At 45.8% G+C, this 15,461-nt stretch overlaps 1 pseudogene; it reads left to right on the forward strand.

Moving 5' to 3' along the window:
- LOC141088505 (cytosol aminopeptidase-like) overlaps nt 1-5,518 on the forward strand; it is a 46,846-nt pseudogene extending 41,328 nt beyond the window's left edge.
- The last annotated feature ends 9,943 nt before the right edge of the window (nt 5,519-15,461 follow it).

Below are 15,461 nucleotides of genomic sequence, written 5' to 3' on the forward strand. Positions count from 1 at the left end.
ATACAATGCTAACCCTGCCCCTCCAAAAATGAGCTAAAAGGGCACAATTCTGATTATAGTGCCCCTGACCTTTTTGTTTTATGGATCAGTGGGGGGGTGCTAAACTCGCATACCCTCACTGATCAAAACTTAAAGCGTTTAAGTGTGACATATAAAAAGTTCTCTAAAATTGCTTTTTGTCTTCCATGGAGGGGGGGAGAATTGCCCAGAATTGTGGCACTTTTTTTTGTGAAGTTTCTCTAAAAGAAAAAAAAAACTGAAGAGGGAGATTGGAGTAGATAGCTGACCTGCATTTTTTTCTTTTTAAATCCATTGATGAATCGGACAAAAACTCCACGAAACCACCCAAACTCTGGCAACAATGGCGGGGACAGCAAAAACAGAAAAATAGACACGTAAACACACAAAAATAAACTTTAAAACAGGCAAAATGCGATAATGGATTACTTTCTTGTCCCATCCCATGGACCACTTTTTAGGACATTTTTTATATATTTGATTATTCTGCAGTAAATTAATTAAAAAAATCAATTTGGTACAAAGTAAAACACCCGTCACGCAGCGGCTTATCAGAACAGTAGGAAGTCGGCCAAGTCTTTGATCCTGTTGCCAAGAGGCTCCCAAACAGCGGCCATTGTAGTTACTCAGCATTGGTCCTAGGTTTTCTATGGCATCTCTACTCCTGTCTGATACTTTTTATCTTGTATGTAATATGTTTCTGTAAAACTAATGATGGTGTTAATCTCGTCCTGTAAGGTTTGGCTCCACTGTGTGAAAATATGCCCAGCGGCAGAGCTAATAAGCCTGGGGATGTGGTGAAGGCCAAGAACGGGGAAGACCATCCAGGTAATCTTCACCCATTGCCGGCTGTGGTGACGGCCATTATCCTGACTAGTAGGAGTTTAGTAGGGTGACGAATACAAATATCAGCTTTGCCCTAGGTTTCCTCAGCTTTTGGCTCCCTAGTAAACATGATATAAATGGAGATCTGGCCCCTGGGTTTATGCTCTTATCTCATTGTAACCCAAGGCAATGTGTAGCGGGGCCTGTGATGGGTTGGACCATTAGATGTACATGGTCAGTGTGAAGCTGGAAAGTGTTCTGTACCAACACCACCAAACAATGGAGAACCAGCTCAAAACTCGCCACCCTGAGCCATTGTTAGTAGTGCTATCCAGTTCAAAGTGGCACTGAGGAGTGGCCATACATTTGTCATGTATAGTCAATGGCGTAGCGTGTGTTGGGGGCCCCGGTAAGGCAAGTGTTTTCATTGTGCTGTGTAGTATTAGTATAGAGTCCCTTACACTAATCCAGTACTGAACCCCCAAACATATTATTGTTTTTGTTTTTTAACCCCTTACTGATATCTGTCGGCACCCTGTCTTTGATGCGAGCTCAGGAACTGAGATTGCATCTTTCCCAGCAGATGATGGCTGTGTTATTCAGCCATCATCTGCCTCTAACATCCTTGTGTAGAGCGGAGCTCTGTCCACAGGTGTTAACCTGTTAAACTTAGCTGCCAGTCTTTTGACAGCGGCATTCACAGCTCACGTCCTGAGGAGCGCGCTGTTCTAATTGGCTGTTGGCTCCAATGCGAGGTGCTCGCGGTCTCACAATGGGTTGCCATGACAGCTGGGGGTCTGCTGAAGACTCCTTATGGCTGTCATGGTGGTGCTCCAATGAGAGCGGGATTTTTTCCTATATAAAGCAACACTGGTATTGCTGAATCCTATATATCCAAGGAGGATAATGGTAGACACTTCACTATTCAATACACCACCTATATCTGTTCCTGCAATAGTCAGTAGCTGTCAGATAGGAAGAGATTCCAGCTTCATAATTAAAATATTGACTTTTTCGATGGATATATAAAAACAAATTACAATTGAAAAGACAAGGCAAGAAGCCTCCACAGAAGGGGGACACGAGCAAAATATAAACCCATCCCACAATAGTGGATAAATTGCTGTATTCAGTCCTTCAGGGTTTAGATTTATTACAGTGCAGGATCTTTCTAGAATAGACCACGATAGAGCCGGATTGTTCTCTAATGCCACCAGTTTTGTGACTATTATAGATAAAGTGCGAGTCCTATATTTCAATAGAATACAGATATCTAACCGCAAGATGAAGGGTTCTCCTCTAATAAGTATTGATCCCTTGCCCTGTACTGATCAGATCTGAACAGCAATTTAGTTTGTTTTATTTTATAGATGGCAAAGTAGTAAATCCATGACTGCTGCTGTTTCCTCACAGGTAGATAACACTGACGCGGAGGGACGGCTGCTGTTGGCGGACGCTCTGTGTTACGCACACAACTTTAATGCAAGAGCGATCGTAAATGCAGCGACATTAACAGGTATGGGAGCTGCGTACACATGATGGAAGGGGCTGGAAGAATGTACACATGGGCTCCGATTCATTAAGTGTGGGGTCTCAACGTGAGAGGCGCGCGCCACTTAGGATGCCCCAAACTCGTTATCACTGCTGTGCGGATCCATGCACCTCGCAAGAAACAGGACTGGAGTAACACTTGTAGAGTAAGAATCACCCCCCACTTTTGATGAATTTAATGGGCGGGTGTAGCCAGGCCCCATCCCCCTTCACCAGCTCAGAATAGATGATCCGTTACTGATCGGTGAGGGTCTGACCAGGGAATAACTGTCCCTGATTGAGCTTTTTTTTTTAATTCAAGTTACAAAATTGAGTGGCAGATTGGATACTTGATTACTGCTCCATACCTCCTCTTACAGGGCTGCCAGAAAAAGCCGAGTGCAGCACTGGGCAGCCCCCCATAGGATGAGCAGAGCAGCGGTCAGGTATCTGCATTGCCGCTCTATTTAACCAGAGATAAAAGTTCCAATTTTGCCGATCAATACGGTTACCGATCAGTAAGATTTCACCAGTAGACTTGGGCGACTTTGCAGAGGGAACCCGGGTTCCTGGATCACGCCTGCCCATCAGCTGATCGCCGCCGCAGCTGCATATGTCACATGCTGTGACTGACACAGGCGCGACACATGCAGCTGCAGAGCCGTTCAGCCGGTGTGATCCAGGAAGCCGGGTTCCCTCTGCAGCTTATTTGGTAAGCGCTTATAGCTTGCCGAATAAGAGGGAACCCGAACAAATTTGCTCAACTCTAATCACCAGTCCTATGGATGGGTAATAACTGGAGAACCCTTTTAATTTGGATTTCAAAAAAATATAATGTATGTCGTAGAGAAATAATGTTTGTTTTTTCTTTAGCTGTATATTTTATTAGTTTTGCATTGTCTGTCTGGTGGTCTGTGCTTTATGGCGGCTGCAATTGGGTGGAATATGAATGGTGGAAGAAGTGTCAGTAGACACAACCAGCTACCAGGATGTGATTGGTGCAGATGGAGCCCGGCTTTATCCGTTTCACTTTGTGGGATTGTACTGCAGCTGTATGCAGTTATTGTATGTAGATGTCTGCCTGTGTCTTCTCACGAGGAGCACGGCTCACCGGGAATTGTTGTGTAGGTGCAATGGACGTAGCCCTGGGATCTGCAGCCACTGGAGTCTTCACCAATTCTTCTTGGCTTTGGAATCACCTTCAAGAGGTCGGAAACATTTTACTTTCTATCTTCTTGTCATAACATGCTCTTCTGTCTGAATCATTGTTCATTTCACTTTATTCCCCCCCCTTCCTTATTCCAGTAGCTCTTTATTTGTCCACTAACATAACTGTACGAGAGATTTTTTTTTTTTTTTTTTTTGGGTTGGGAGGAGGGTGTGTTCTAGTTTTGAAAGACACCATTCACTTTTTGTACTATATTTGTCTTTTTTTTTTAATTTTTTTTTTTATAGCGCTCATTGTGCAGTAAATGACCTGGAACACAATTATTCAGGTCAGTGCAATTACAACAGTGCCAAAGCTGCATAGGTTTGGGCTCCCCCCTTTGTTTGGTCTTAAAGAAAACATTTGGAACTTTTGTAATAAATAAAAAGAATAAAAAAAATTTCTTCCATTCATATAGCTGTGCAAGAGCTTGTTTTTCACATGGCGAGATTTTTTTTTCTCTCTTTTCCTTGACCCAATTATGGGGTCCATGCAACGTTTTGATTTTTCACTGCATTTTTTGGAGGTTATGTTGACCAAAAAAATGTTCAGTTTGGCTTTATTTTTTGTCTTTTCCAGTATTGTAATTCTTAACATTTTTCATTGTTTTTCCTTCATTTTGCAGCAATGCCAAATAGATTCAGATCAGGAAAAGGAATTCAATTCATACTGTCAGGGTGTGTTTTTCTTTACTTGAACTTGTTCTGTATACTGCAGCAATATATAGTAAAAATTACCAGTCGCCTATTAAGATAGGGCAAGGCTGCGTAGGAGCACAAAGATGGAGGCAATGAGGGCTTCAGAAGGTGTCTGGCTGCCAACGAAACCATCAGCACCTTCCCATTCAGCACTATTTCAGCTGTCATACAGCGATCTGAGCTAGCTCCAGTTGTTGCTACTAGAGGCAGTTGCCAGCTGTGTAACACTGCCAGCATCTGTTCTGTATGGGGGCGGCTCAGCTCCTGAGAGAACTCCGTACACCTGCACCTTTTGTGGGAAGGCACCAAGTATGTATTCTAGACCTGTGGGATGTCCTCCACATTGCTGAATTTACTGCTGATGTTTCATGTTCCTTCCAGGCCAGCGTCGTGACTGGGGATCGTGTATGGAGAATGCCTCTCTTTGATCATTACACTAAACAAGTGACTGAGTCGGCCCTCGCAGACCTTAATAATGTCGGGAAGTACAGCAGGTAATGGATGTAAATATGGTGGTTGTAGTAGGTTTCTAAAGTATCTCATAGAGCGACCCCCGCCTCTGAGACCTCCATCCATCACCAAAACGGAGATCCAGATTTGCTCATCTGTTGGAATTCCTATAGAAATGATTGGTGAGATCCTAACCACATGGGTGCACCCCTACAGGGTATGTCATCAATTTCTATCATGGGAATATTATTATTATTATTGGGGTTTTTTTTTTCCTTTTTATGTGGATTTTATTAAAAAATAAACCTACAATTTCCACATCAGTAGTATACATGAGGTAATGTATCTTGCTCCACAGAAACTAATGAAAGGTTTTCTTCTCGCAGATCTGGGGGTGCGTGTACGGCCGCGGCTTTCTTGAAGGAGTTTGTCACGTCCCCGCACTGGGCTCACCTGGATATAGCCAGAGTCATGTCCAACAAGGATGAGGTCCCTTATCTGCGCAAGGGCATGTCCGGCCGCCCCACAAGGACTCTGGTAGAATTCGCCGATCGGCTGAGTAAGGACAAGAAGCCCAAATAATCCGGACATCAGTTACCGGATCTGCTTCGTCCTATGTGGACGTAATGAACTAAAGCGCAATGACCTTGCTATGCACTTATTTTTTTACTAACACGACCAAAGCAAATCTAGAATCTGCGCCTCCATCTTCAGATGATTCTGCAATTTTAATACATCTACGTGCTGAGTGGAGAAATGTCTGAAAATAAAGAAAAAATCAAAAATTGTATCTGCCAGTCATATCTCACACATTTGTTTTATAGGTGTTGAACGCTTTAGGCACGATTCATCATTGCATTTTGGACGTGACAAATTAATCAAACTATTTGTACTTTTTTTTTTTCCTCCAAGCGGTTTCTGATTTTTATGTCAGTGTGACTTTCCAGATGAATTAAACAGATTCATTAAATGCGACTATTTAAAAAAAAAAAGTTGCAAAATTTGGCACAATTCTACTCTTCTAGTCCTCCCTGGAGTGAATATATCAGTTATTTGGCTGCAACTTTTCCCATTTAAGCACTCGCAGAACCAGTTAGGAAAAAGACAGCTTGAGGTTATGCTCAAAACTCGAGTCTCATGTGCCATTTTGATGAATCTAGTGCAACAAAGTCAGCAAAAACCACAAGTTGAAAGACTTAAAGGGTTCAATTCATCATAAGCTGGGTATATTTTACTATCTGCCGTACATGTACTGTGCAAGTCATATGTGTATGGAGCTGGGCCGCAAAGTGTAAATGATTAAGTCACGGGTTTCCCTGAATCTTCTATATATCAATCTGCTCAGCTCCTGGTCACGCTGCAAAGCAGTAGTGGAGTTTCTCACTCAGGATGCTGTTTTCTCCTGATGTAGATTTACTGAATAGATTAGTGGAAGGGATCTTCCTGGCATTTGTTCTCAGTAGATTCCTTTTGTATAGTTAATGGGGACCTGTCTCCTTGGAAAACGCCACCTTCAAGTCCACACTCACTGCAGCAAAACAAATCTGCTTCTCATATCTTATATCCTCCCTGTCTCGCAACCCTAATCAGCTATTCAGTAGTTTCAGTTGTCTCTTCCATCCCCCAGCACCCCCTCTCTCTCCTCTCATATCAGCTGCAGACTTTGCTTAATTCTTCAAGCAGAAAATTAACATCTGAGAAAGCTCAGGCCTACAGCCCTTCCTCATAACTCAGCCCTCCTCCTCCAAAACCAGTGTCTCTGCCATTATAGAAGACCAACTTTCCTCTCTACTCTCCAGATCACATCTCGCCACCTGTGCACTTGACTGATCCTGTCCCACCTCATACTAAACCTCACCAGTCTTCATCCCACCTCTTCAACCTCTCACTAACAACTGGGGTCTTCCCCCTTATGCTTTATATGTACCTTGATCACGCCCACCCTTGACCCATCCTCTGTATCTAGCTATCGACTCGTATCACTTCTCCCCTATGCCTCAAAACTACTGGAACAACACGTCCATCTTGAACTGTCCTCCCACCTCTCTTCCTGCTCCCTCTTTGACCACTTATAATCTGGCTTCCAGCTGCATCACTCCACTGAAACTGCCCTGACTAAGGTCACCAATGACCTACTAACTGCCTAAGCCAAGGGACACGACTGTCCTCCTCCTAGACCTGTCCTCTGCCTTCGACACAGTGGACCACTCCCCCTTACTACAGATTCGCTCATCTCTTGGCATCACAGACTTGGCCCTATCTTGGATCTTGTCATACCTAACAGACCGGACATTGTCTCCCTCTTGCACACCACCTCATCACCCCCTATCTATAGATGTCCCCAAAGGTTCAGTTCTAGGACCCCTGCTCTTCTCAATCTACACCTTTGGTTTTCAGTATCACCTCTATGCCGATGACACACAGATCTACCTCTTTGGACCTGATGTCACCTTCTTGCTTACCAGAATCCCAACATCTGTCTATTTCATCTTTCTTCTTAGCTAAATTTCTAAAACTTAACATGAACAAAATAGAATTTGTCACCTTTCCCCCATCTCTCTCAACCCGCCTCCCAACCGACCTGGCCATCAAAGTCAACGCCTGTTCACTCTCCCTAATCTCACTTGCTCGCTGCCTTGGGGTTATCCTTGACTCTCATCTCTCTTTCAAACAACATATCCAAGCCCTTTCCACTTCTTGCCAATTCCAACTCAAAAATATTTCCTGGATTCATGCATTCTTGGTTCAGGAATCTGCAAAAACAATAGTGCATGCCCCCATCATCTCCCATCTCAAAGACTACAATCTCCTGCTCTGTGACCTCCCTTCTAACACACTTTCATCCCTCAATACTATCCTAAACTCTGCTGCCCGACTAATACACCTATTCCCCCACCTCTTCTCCCTGTCAATCCCTTCACTGGCTCCTCATTGATTGACCAGAGACTCCAGTTCAAAACCACAATCATGGCATACAAAGCCATCCACAACCTGTCTCCTCCATACAGCTGTGAGTTAGTCTACCAACATCTATTCTCACCCACCATGGGAACCTTCATAAGAAACCTAAAGACTCACCTCTTCAGACAACCTGCAGTAACCCTTGTTCCATCATACTGCTGCACAAACAGCTCTACCCTCCCTATTGTAGCCTCACACATCCCTTGTAAACAGTGATCCCTCACGGGCAGGGTCCTATCTCTCCTCCTGTACCAGTCGATGACTTGTATTCATGATTATTGTACTTTTTTTTTTTTTTTACACTCTTTTAACATGTAAGGTGTCATGGACGTAATGGTGCTAGAAGAATAATCTGCCCGTTAATAGCAATATAATGTTCCCTGTCCGCCTTATTGAACATTCAGATATAGGGAGAAAATTAACCTCCTGAGAGCTGCTGGATCATTTACCCCTTCATGACCTTTGACGTACATTTACGTCAAAGTTTGTGCCTGCCTTTGATGCGGGCTTGCACACCGACCCACAACTTTTCCCCGCACATGATGGCAGATTTAATCAGTCACCATGTGCCTTTAACAGCCTTGAGTGTAGTGGTGCTCTGCCCGTGGCTGTTATCCGGTTACATCTCGCTGTCCATTACTAACGGTGGGATTTAACACGTGCCGGCCAGAAGTGCGTCATTGCATCTTGACCATCAATGCACCCGACACGTGATCGTGGGGCGCAATTGGATTGTCGTGACACCCGGGGGTCGGCAGAAGACCTCTGCACCTGCCATTACGATCCTACTGTGAGCACCGGCTTATGGCTGGCTTTCATAGAAGACTGTGATCTCTGCTACACACAGCAATGCTGATGCACAGGGGTGGATTAAGGGTAGCCAGGGCCCCGGGCTGTTCAGACTCCATAGGCCCTCCGGTCATGTGACGGGGTCGGGAAGTCACTAGTTTTCATGACGCATACGTGGCGGGAAGGGGATAAATACTGAGGTAAAAAAACTCTGCAAATACGCAACGTGTGCACGAGGCCTCACAAATACTGAGGTAAAAAACCCCAAATGCTCAGTGTGTCCATGAGGCCTTACAAATACTGAGTGAAAAACTCACCAAATACTCAGCGTGTGCACGAGGCCTTATAAATACTGAGGTAAAAACTCATCAAATACTCAGCGTGTGTACGAGGTCTTACAAATAGTGGAAGGCTTCCACCCAACATCTAGTCCTGACTCACCTGTACCTAACATCGAAACCAGCTAATAGCCTGCAATCACCTGCTGACCTGGACCCATGACCTGTCAGACAAGTTACTTCACATGAGTCACACAGAGGCTTCTGCTTCATGAACTTCCCCAGATAGAAGAAGCAGCCTCCGATGTGCAGCCTGTGGCCGGATACACAGGAAGAGACGCTCCTCGTCACAGGCTGTGTCCAGCATGGCAGCAGAGGGGTTAACGCCACAGACAAGTCGCCGTCTCCTCACACACTGAACACGACGCTGCATCTGGCGACGAACAAGCGCACATTGCGCAATGTTAGTCATGTCCCAGATGTTCAGCATGTGGAGGACCAAGGGGGACCAAAAAAGACCCCAGGATTGGAACAGGAGCATGGGAAAGTGGACGGCGGTTGGAGGGGCAGGGTTTATATAGGGGTCGGAGTAAATATATATATATATATATATATATACACACAGACACATATTACTACATGCGGGCAGTGCACACATGCACAATCCTCAGGTTGTACAACTTCCAACTGGTCAAAACATTTCAGTATGCCAAGAAATATAGCAGGAATAAAATACATCTCATAGTAACTTGTGTGAGGCACAGGTGACAAGAGCCCGCCATCTCGTGCCCACCTTACTAGAGGTGCCCACATATAACAAAGTTGATGGAAACAGATGCCTTCCACTATGATGATTGGCTACCGGCCGCCCGACCACACCCATTTCACAACTAGTCACACCCATGTCCACGCCCCAACCACACCCATTTAGCACTGCTGATCACACTGACTGGTACTGAGGGCACAGTGGCTGGTACTGTGGGCACATTGACTGGTACTGAGGAAAAGAGAGAAAGAAAGAACAGAGAAACAAAAAAAGAACAGAGAGAAAGGAAAAAAGAACAGAGAAAGAAAGAGGGGATAGAAAAAAAGAACAGAGAGAAAAAAAGAAAGAGAAAGAGGGGAAAGAAAGAACAGCGAGGGAGAGAGAAAGAAAGGGGAAAGAAGGAACAAAGAGAAAGGTGAAAGAAAGAATAACGAGAGAAAAAAAGAAAGAAAGGGGAAAGAAAGAACAGAGAGGGAGAAAGAGAGGGGAAAGAAAGAACAGAAAGTGAAAGAAAGAACAGAGAAAGAAAGAAAGAAAAAGACAAGGAAACTATAAAGATACTATACCAGCTCACATTGTAGTGCCCACCTGAGCCTCCTGGTGCAGGACATATCATGATCCACTCACATGGCCGACATCCCCGAGTCCAAGGCGATCCCGCTGTCCGCGCTCTCAAAGGAGGACATGGTGATGATCTGAAGCATTCCCTGAAGAGCCTCCATGGTTCCGTCACAATCTCCTCTGGTCATTTACATCTCATAGTAACTTGTGTGAGGCACAGGTGACAAGAACCCGCCATCTTGTGCCCACCTTACTAGAGGTGCCCACTGCCCACATATAACAAAGTTGATGGAAACAGATGCCTTCCACTATGATGATTGGCTACCGGCCGCCCGACCACACCCATTTCACAACTAGTCACACCCATGTCCACGCCCCAACCACACCCATTTAGCACTGCTGATCACACTGGTACTGAGGGCACAGTGGCTGGTACTGTGGGCACATTGACTGGTACTGAGGAAAAGAGAGAAAGAAAGAACAGAGAGAAACAAAAAAAGAACAGAGAGAAAGGAAAAAAGAACAGAGAAAGAAAGGGGATAGAAAAAAAGAACAGAGAGAAAAAAAGAAAGAGAAAGAAAGAGGGGAAAGAAAGAACAGCGAGGGAGAGAGAAAGAAAGAGGGGAAAGAAGGAACAAAGAGAGAAAGAAAGAAAAAGGTGAAAGAAAGAATAACGAGAGAAAAAAAGAAAGAAAGAACAGAGAGGGAGAAAGAGAGGGGAAAGAAAGAACAGAAAGTGAAAGAAAGAAAGAACAGAGAAAGAAAGAAAGAAAAAGACAAGGAAAGAGGGGAAAGAAAGATTCTATAAAGATACTATACCAGCTCTCATTGTAGTGCCCACCTGAGCCTCCTGGTGCAGGACATATCATCATCCACTCACATGGCCGACATCCCCGAGTCCAAGGCGATCCCGCTGTCCGCGCTCTCAAAGGAGGACATGGTGATGATCTGAAGCATTCCCTGAAGAGCCTCCATGGTTCCGTCACAATCTCCTCTGGTCATTTTCCATCACGTCACTTCCGATAGAATGTCATGTGCGAGTTTTCAAGTGCTCCTTGGGGCTCCGCCATATACTCCTGTGTCCACGGGAAAAGTAAGCTCCAGGTCGGGGCAGTGGGGCAGACTCTCAAAATCTGGTACGGTTGGGAGGTATGAATGCTCCCCATCATACACCTTGTACACACATGGCTCCGCACACCTCATTCACACACTGTTCCGCTTTGTATGCCTCGTACACACGGCTTCGCTCCGTACACCTCGCACACACAGCTCCATTCAGTACACACATCGTAAACCTCGTGCACATGCGGCTCTGCTCCGTACACCTTATACACACACGGCCACACTCTGTACACCTTGTACACACATGGCTCTGCTCTGTAAACCTTGTACACATGCGGCTTTGCTCCATACACCTCATACACACATGGCTCCGCTCCGTAAACACATGGCTCAGGTCTGTACACTTTGTACACACAGGGATCCGTTCCGTACACCTCGTACACACGCGGCTCATCTCCGTACACCTGGTACACATGCGGCTTCGCTCCGTACACCTCGTACACACACACGGCTCCGCTCCGTACACGCGTGGCTCCGCTCCGTACACCTCGCACACGTGCAGCCCCGCTCCGTACACCTCGCACACGTGCAGCTCAGCTCTGTACACACAGGGCTCCGTTCCGTACACCTCGTACACACATGCGGCTCCGCTCCGTACACCTCGTACACACACGCGGCTCCGCTCCGTACACCTTGCACACGTGCAGCTCAGCTCTGTAAACACAGGGCTCAGCTCTGTACGCCTCGTACACGCGCGGCTCCCCTCCGTACACCTCTCGTGTGCGCAGCTCTGCTCCATACATCGCGCGCGGCTCCGCTCCGCACACCTCGTACACACACGGCTCCGCTCCGTACACTTCGTACACACACGGCTCCGCTCCGTACACTTCGTACACACACGGCTCCGCTCCGTACACTTCGTACACACACGGCTCCGCTCTGTACACCTCGTACACACGGCTCCGCTCCATACACCTCGTACACACACGGCTCCGCTCCGTACACTTCGTACACACACGGCTCCGCTCCGTACACTTCGTACACACACGGCTCCGCTCCATACACCTCGTACACACACGGCTCCGCTCCATACACCTCGTACACACACGGCTCTGCTCCGTACACCTCGCACATTCGCGGGTCTGCTCCGTACACCTCGCACACACACGCAGCTACATCCATCCTGTAAACCCCTCCTGACCCCACACATACTTTCCTCATCCAGCATCATGACAACCAGCACAGCAGAGTCCCGCATACAATACAATGATGGCTGTGTGCACAGGACCTGTGATGAAGTCACAGGAGGGGAGGAGTCAGGGGTCACATGATCAGGGGCCTCTACTGAAACCCCTGACTCCTCCCCTCCTGTGACCTCATCACAGGTCGTGTGCGCACAGAGCAGGGATTTATCAGTGAGGGGCTGGCGCTGCGGTGGCCGGTGGGTCTAGGAGGGGGAGGAAAGGGTTGATACATGGGGGCGTGGTGCTATGGTGGCGGATTATAATGGGGCAATTTTCCCTGGGCTGGTGGGCCCCCCCACACCACTGGTCACAGACCGCTCCCGGCACTTTATCCCCCGGAATACTGTGATCGAATGCGATCACAGCATCCTGGGAGCAAGCAGAGGGCTGACAGCCCCTCTGCCTTTGGATCGGAGACCCCCGCGGCGTGACGATCGCTGCTATGGCAATCCGACAACACCTGGGTACCAGAGCTGAGAAACTTCCTGTCATGCGCAGTGCATGATCAGGAAGTCTCTCAGGTCAGTGTGCAGAAAGTGCAGCGCTGACAGCTTCTATAGCATGCAGATCTTCATCTGCATGCTATAGTCTAAGCGATCAGCCTGCAAAAAATGATTGTCCCATGGTGGGACAACATGTAAGAGATAGAATGAAGTAAAAAAAAAGTTTAAATAACTGTAAAAATATTTTTTAAAAATCTATATTCTATAATTGTAAAAATATTTAAAAAATAAAAAAAATCAATATTCTATCACTAAATAAATATTTGAATTAAAAAAATCTAAACAATAAAAGTACACATATTTGGTATCGCTGTGTCTGTAATGACCTCTCCTATAAAACTGTCTCACTAGTTAACCCCTCTAGTGAACCCAGTAAAAAAATAAGCAAAAAACAATGCTTTATCATCATACTGCCAAACAAAGTGTAATAACACGCGATCAAAAAGACGGATATAAACATGGTACCGCTGAAAACGTCATCTTGTCCCACAAAAAAAAAATAAGCCGCCATATAGCTCCATCACCTGAAAAATAAAAGTGATAGCTCTCAGAATAAAGCAATGCAAAAATAATAATTTTTTTATATAAAAGTTTTTATTGTATAAAAGCACCAAAACACAAAAAATGATATAAATGAGGTATTGCTGTAATCGCACTGACCCAAAGAATAAAACTGCTTTATCAATTTTACCACACGTGGAACGGTGTAAACGCCCCCCCCCAAAAAAAAAGAAATTCATGAATTGCTGGCTTTTGCTCATTCTGTCTCTCAAAAAACGTCATGTGCCAAAAAATGGTCCCGCAAAAAACAAGACCCCACATGACTCTGTGGGCCAAAATATTGAACAATCATAGCTCTCGAAATGTGATGATGCAAAAATTATTTTTTTGCAATAAAAAGCGTCTTTTAGTGTGTGACAGCTGCCAAACATAAAAACCCGCTATAACGCCTCTTTCACACTTCCTGATATTTCCGGTAGCGGAGATGTCAGTGTCCATGTGTGTAATACTTACGGCACACGTGTGGCATGCGTGTGCAGCATCAGTACCACATGGACGGGCACCAGGGAAGAAGCGTTACAGTAAGCACTGTTCCCCGGCGCCGGATGCTGATCTTGTCATTCTCCCCTGCTCTGCGGGCGATCAGCACAAGAAGGGGAGACTGATGAGAGCTATAATCAGCACCCGGCGCCGGGGAACAGCACTTGCTGTAATGCTTCTTCCCCGGCGCCGATGCGTGTCGCATGGATGACATCCATGTGTGTTATGCGTATGCACGTGTGATGGATGTTTTGTGGCCAGCGACGACATTGAAAAACGGACATGTCAGCATGTTTTGCCCATGGACACATGGTCTGTGGAACACACTGACATGTGCACAGAGCCATTCACTTGAATAGGCAAATAGCGCTCCGTTCCTCCTGAGTCTCTTCGCATGGCTGCCCAAATGGTATAAAATTCTGTGACATACCCATGGTGTCAATATGATCACTGCACCCCTAGATGAATTCACTGAGAGGTGTAAGTCATAAAATGGGGTCACTTATGGGGGGTTCTGCTGTTTTGGCACCTCATGGGCTCTCCCAGTGAGTCATGGCACCTGCAAACCATAACAGTAAAATCTGGCGCTGCTTCCCTTCTTAGCTCTGCCATGCGCCCAAACAGTGGTTTACCCCCACATATGGGGTATCAGCGTACTCAGGACACATTGCACAATAATTCTTGTGGTCCAAATTCTTCTGTTACCCTTGGGAAAATAAAAAATTGGGGTCGAAAAGATCATTTTTGTGGAAAAAATGATTTTTACATTTTTATGGCTCTACGTTATAAATGTGTGTGAAGCACTTGGGGGTTCAGAGTGCTCACCCCACATCTAGATAAGTTCCGTAAGGGGTCTAGTTTCCAAAATGCGGTCACTTGTGGGGGTTTCCACTGTTTAGGCACATTAGGGGCTCTCCAAACGTGACATGGCGTCCGATCTCTATTCCAGCCAACTTTGCATTGAAAAGTAAGACTATGTGCACACGGAGTTTTTTGCCTCTGTGGATTTTGTAGTGAAAACTGCAGATAAATCTGCAGGATTAAAGTCCTGTGGTTTATCTGCGGTTTTACACCTCATAATGGATGAAAAGAATTGACATGCTGCGGATTGTAAACTGCAGCAAAACCGCGCGGAAAAATCCGCAGCATGTGCACAGCGGTTTCCAGTTTACCATTGAAAGCAATGGTACTGTACAACGCAGCTAAATCTGCTGCGGACCAACAGGACCAGAAACGCTGCGGATCCGCAGCAGAATCCGCACCGTGTGCACATGGCCTAAAATGGCGCTCCTTCCCTTCCGAGCTCTGCCATGCGCCAAAACAGTGGTTCCCCCCCACATATGAGGTATCACCGTACTCAGGACAAATTGCACAACACATTTTGGGGTCCAGTTTCTCGTCTTACCGTTGGTAAAAAAAAAAAAATTGGATTTGAAGTAATTTTTTTGTGAAAAAATGTAAATGTTCATTTTTTTGAACATTCCAAAACTTCCTGTGAAGCACCTGAAGGGTTAATAAACTTCTTGAA

This window comes from Dendrobates tinctorius, unplaced genomic scaffold, assembly GCF_039654945.1.
Source record: "Dendrobates tinctorius isolate UK_male_01 unplaced genomic scaffold, ASM3965494v1 ptg000039l, whole genome shotgun sequence".
Lineage (NCBI taxonomy): Eukaryota > Metazoa > Chordata > Amphibia > Anura > Dendrobatidae > Dendrobates > Dendrobates tinctorius.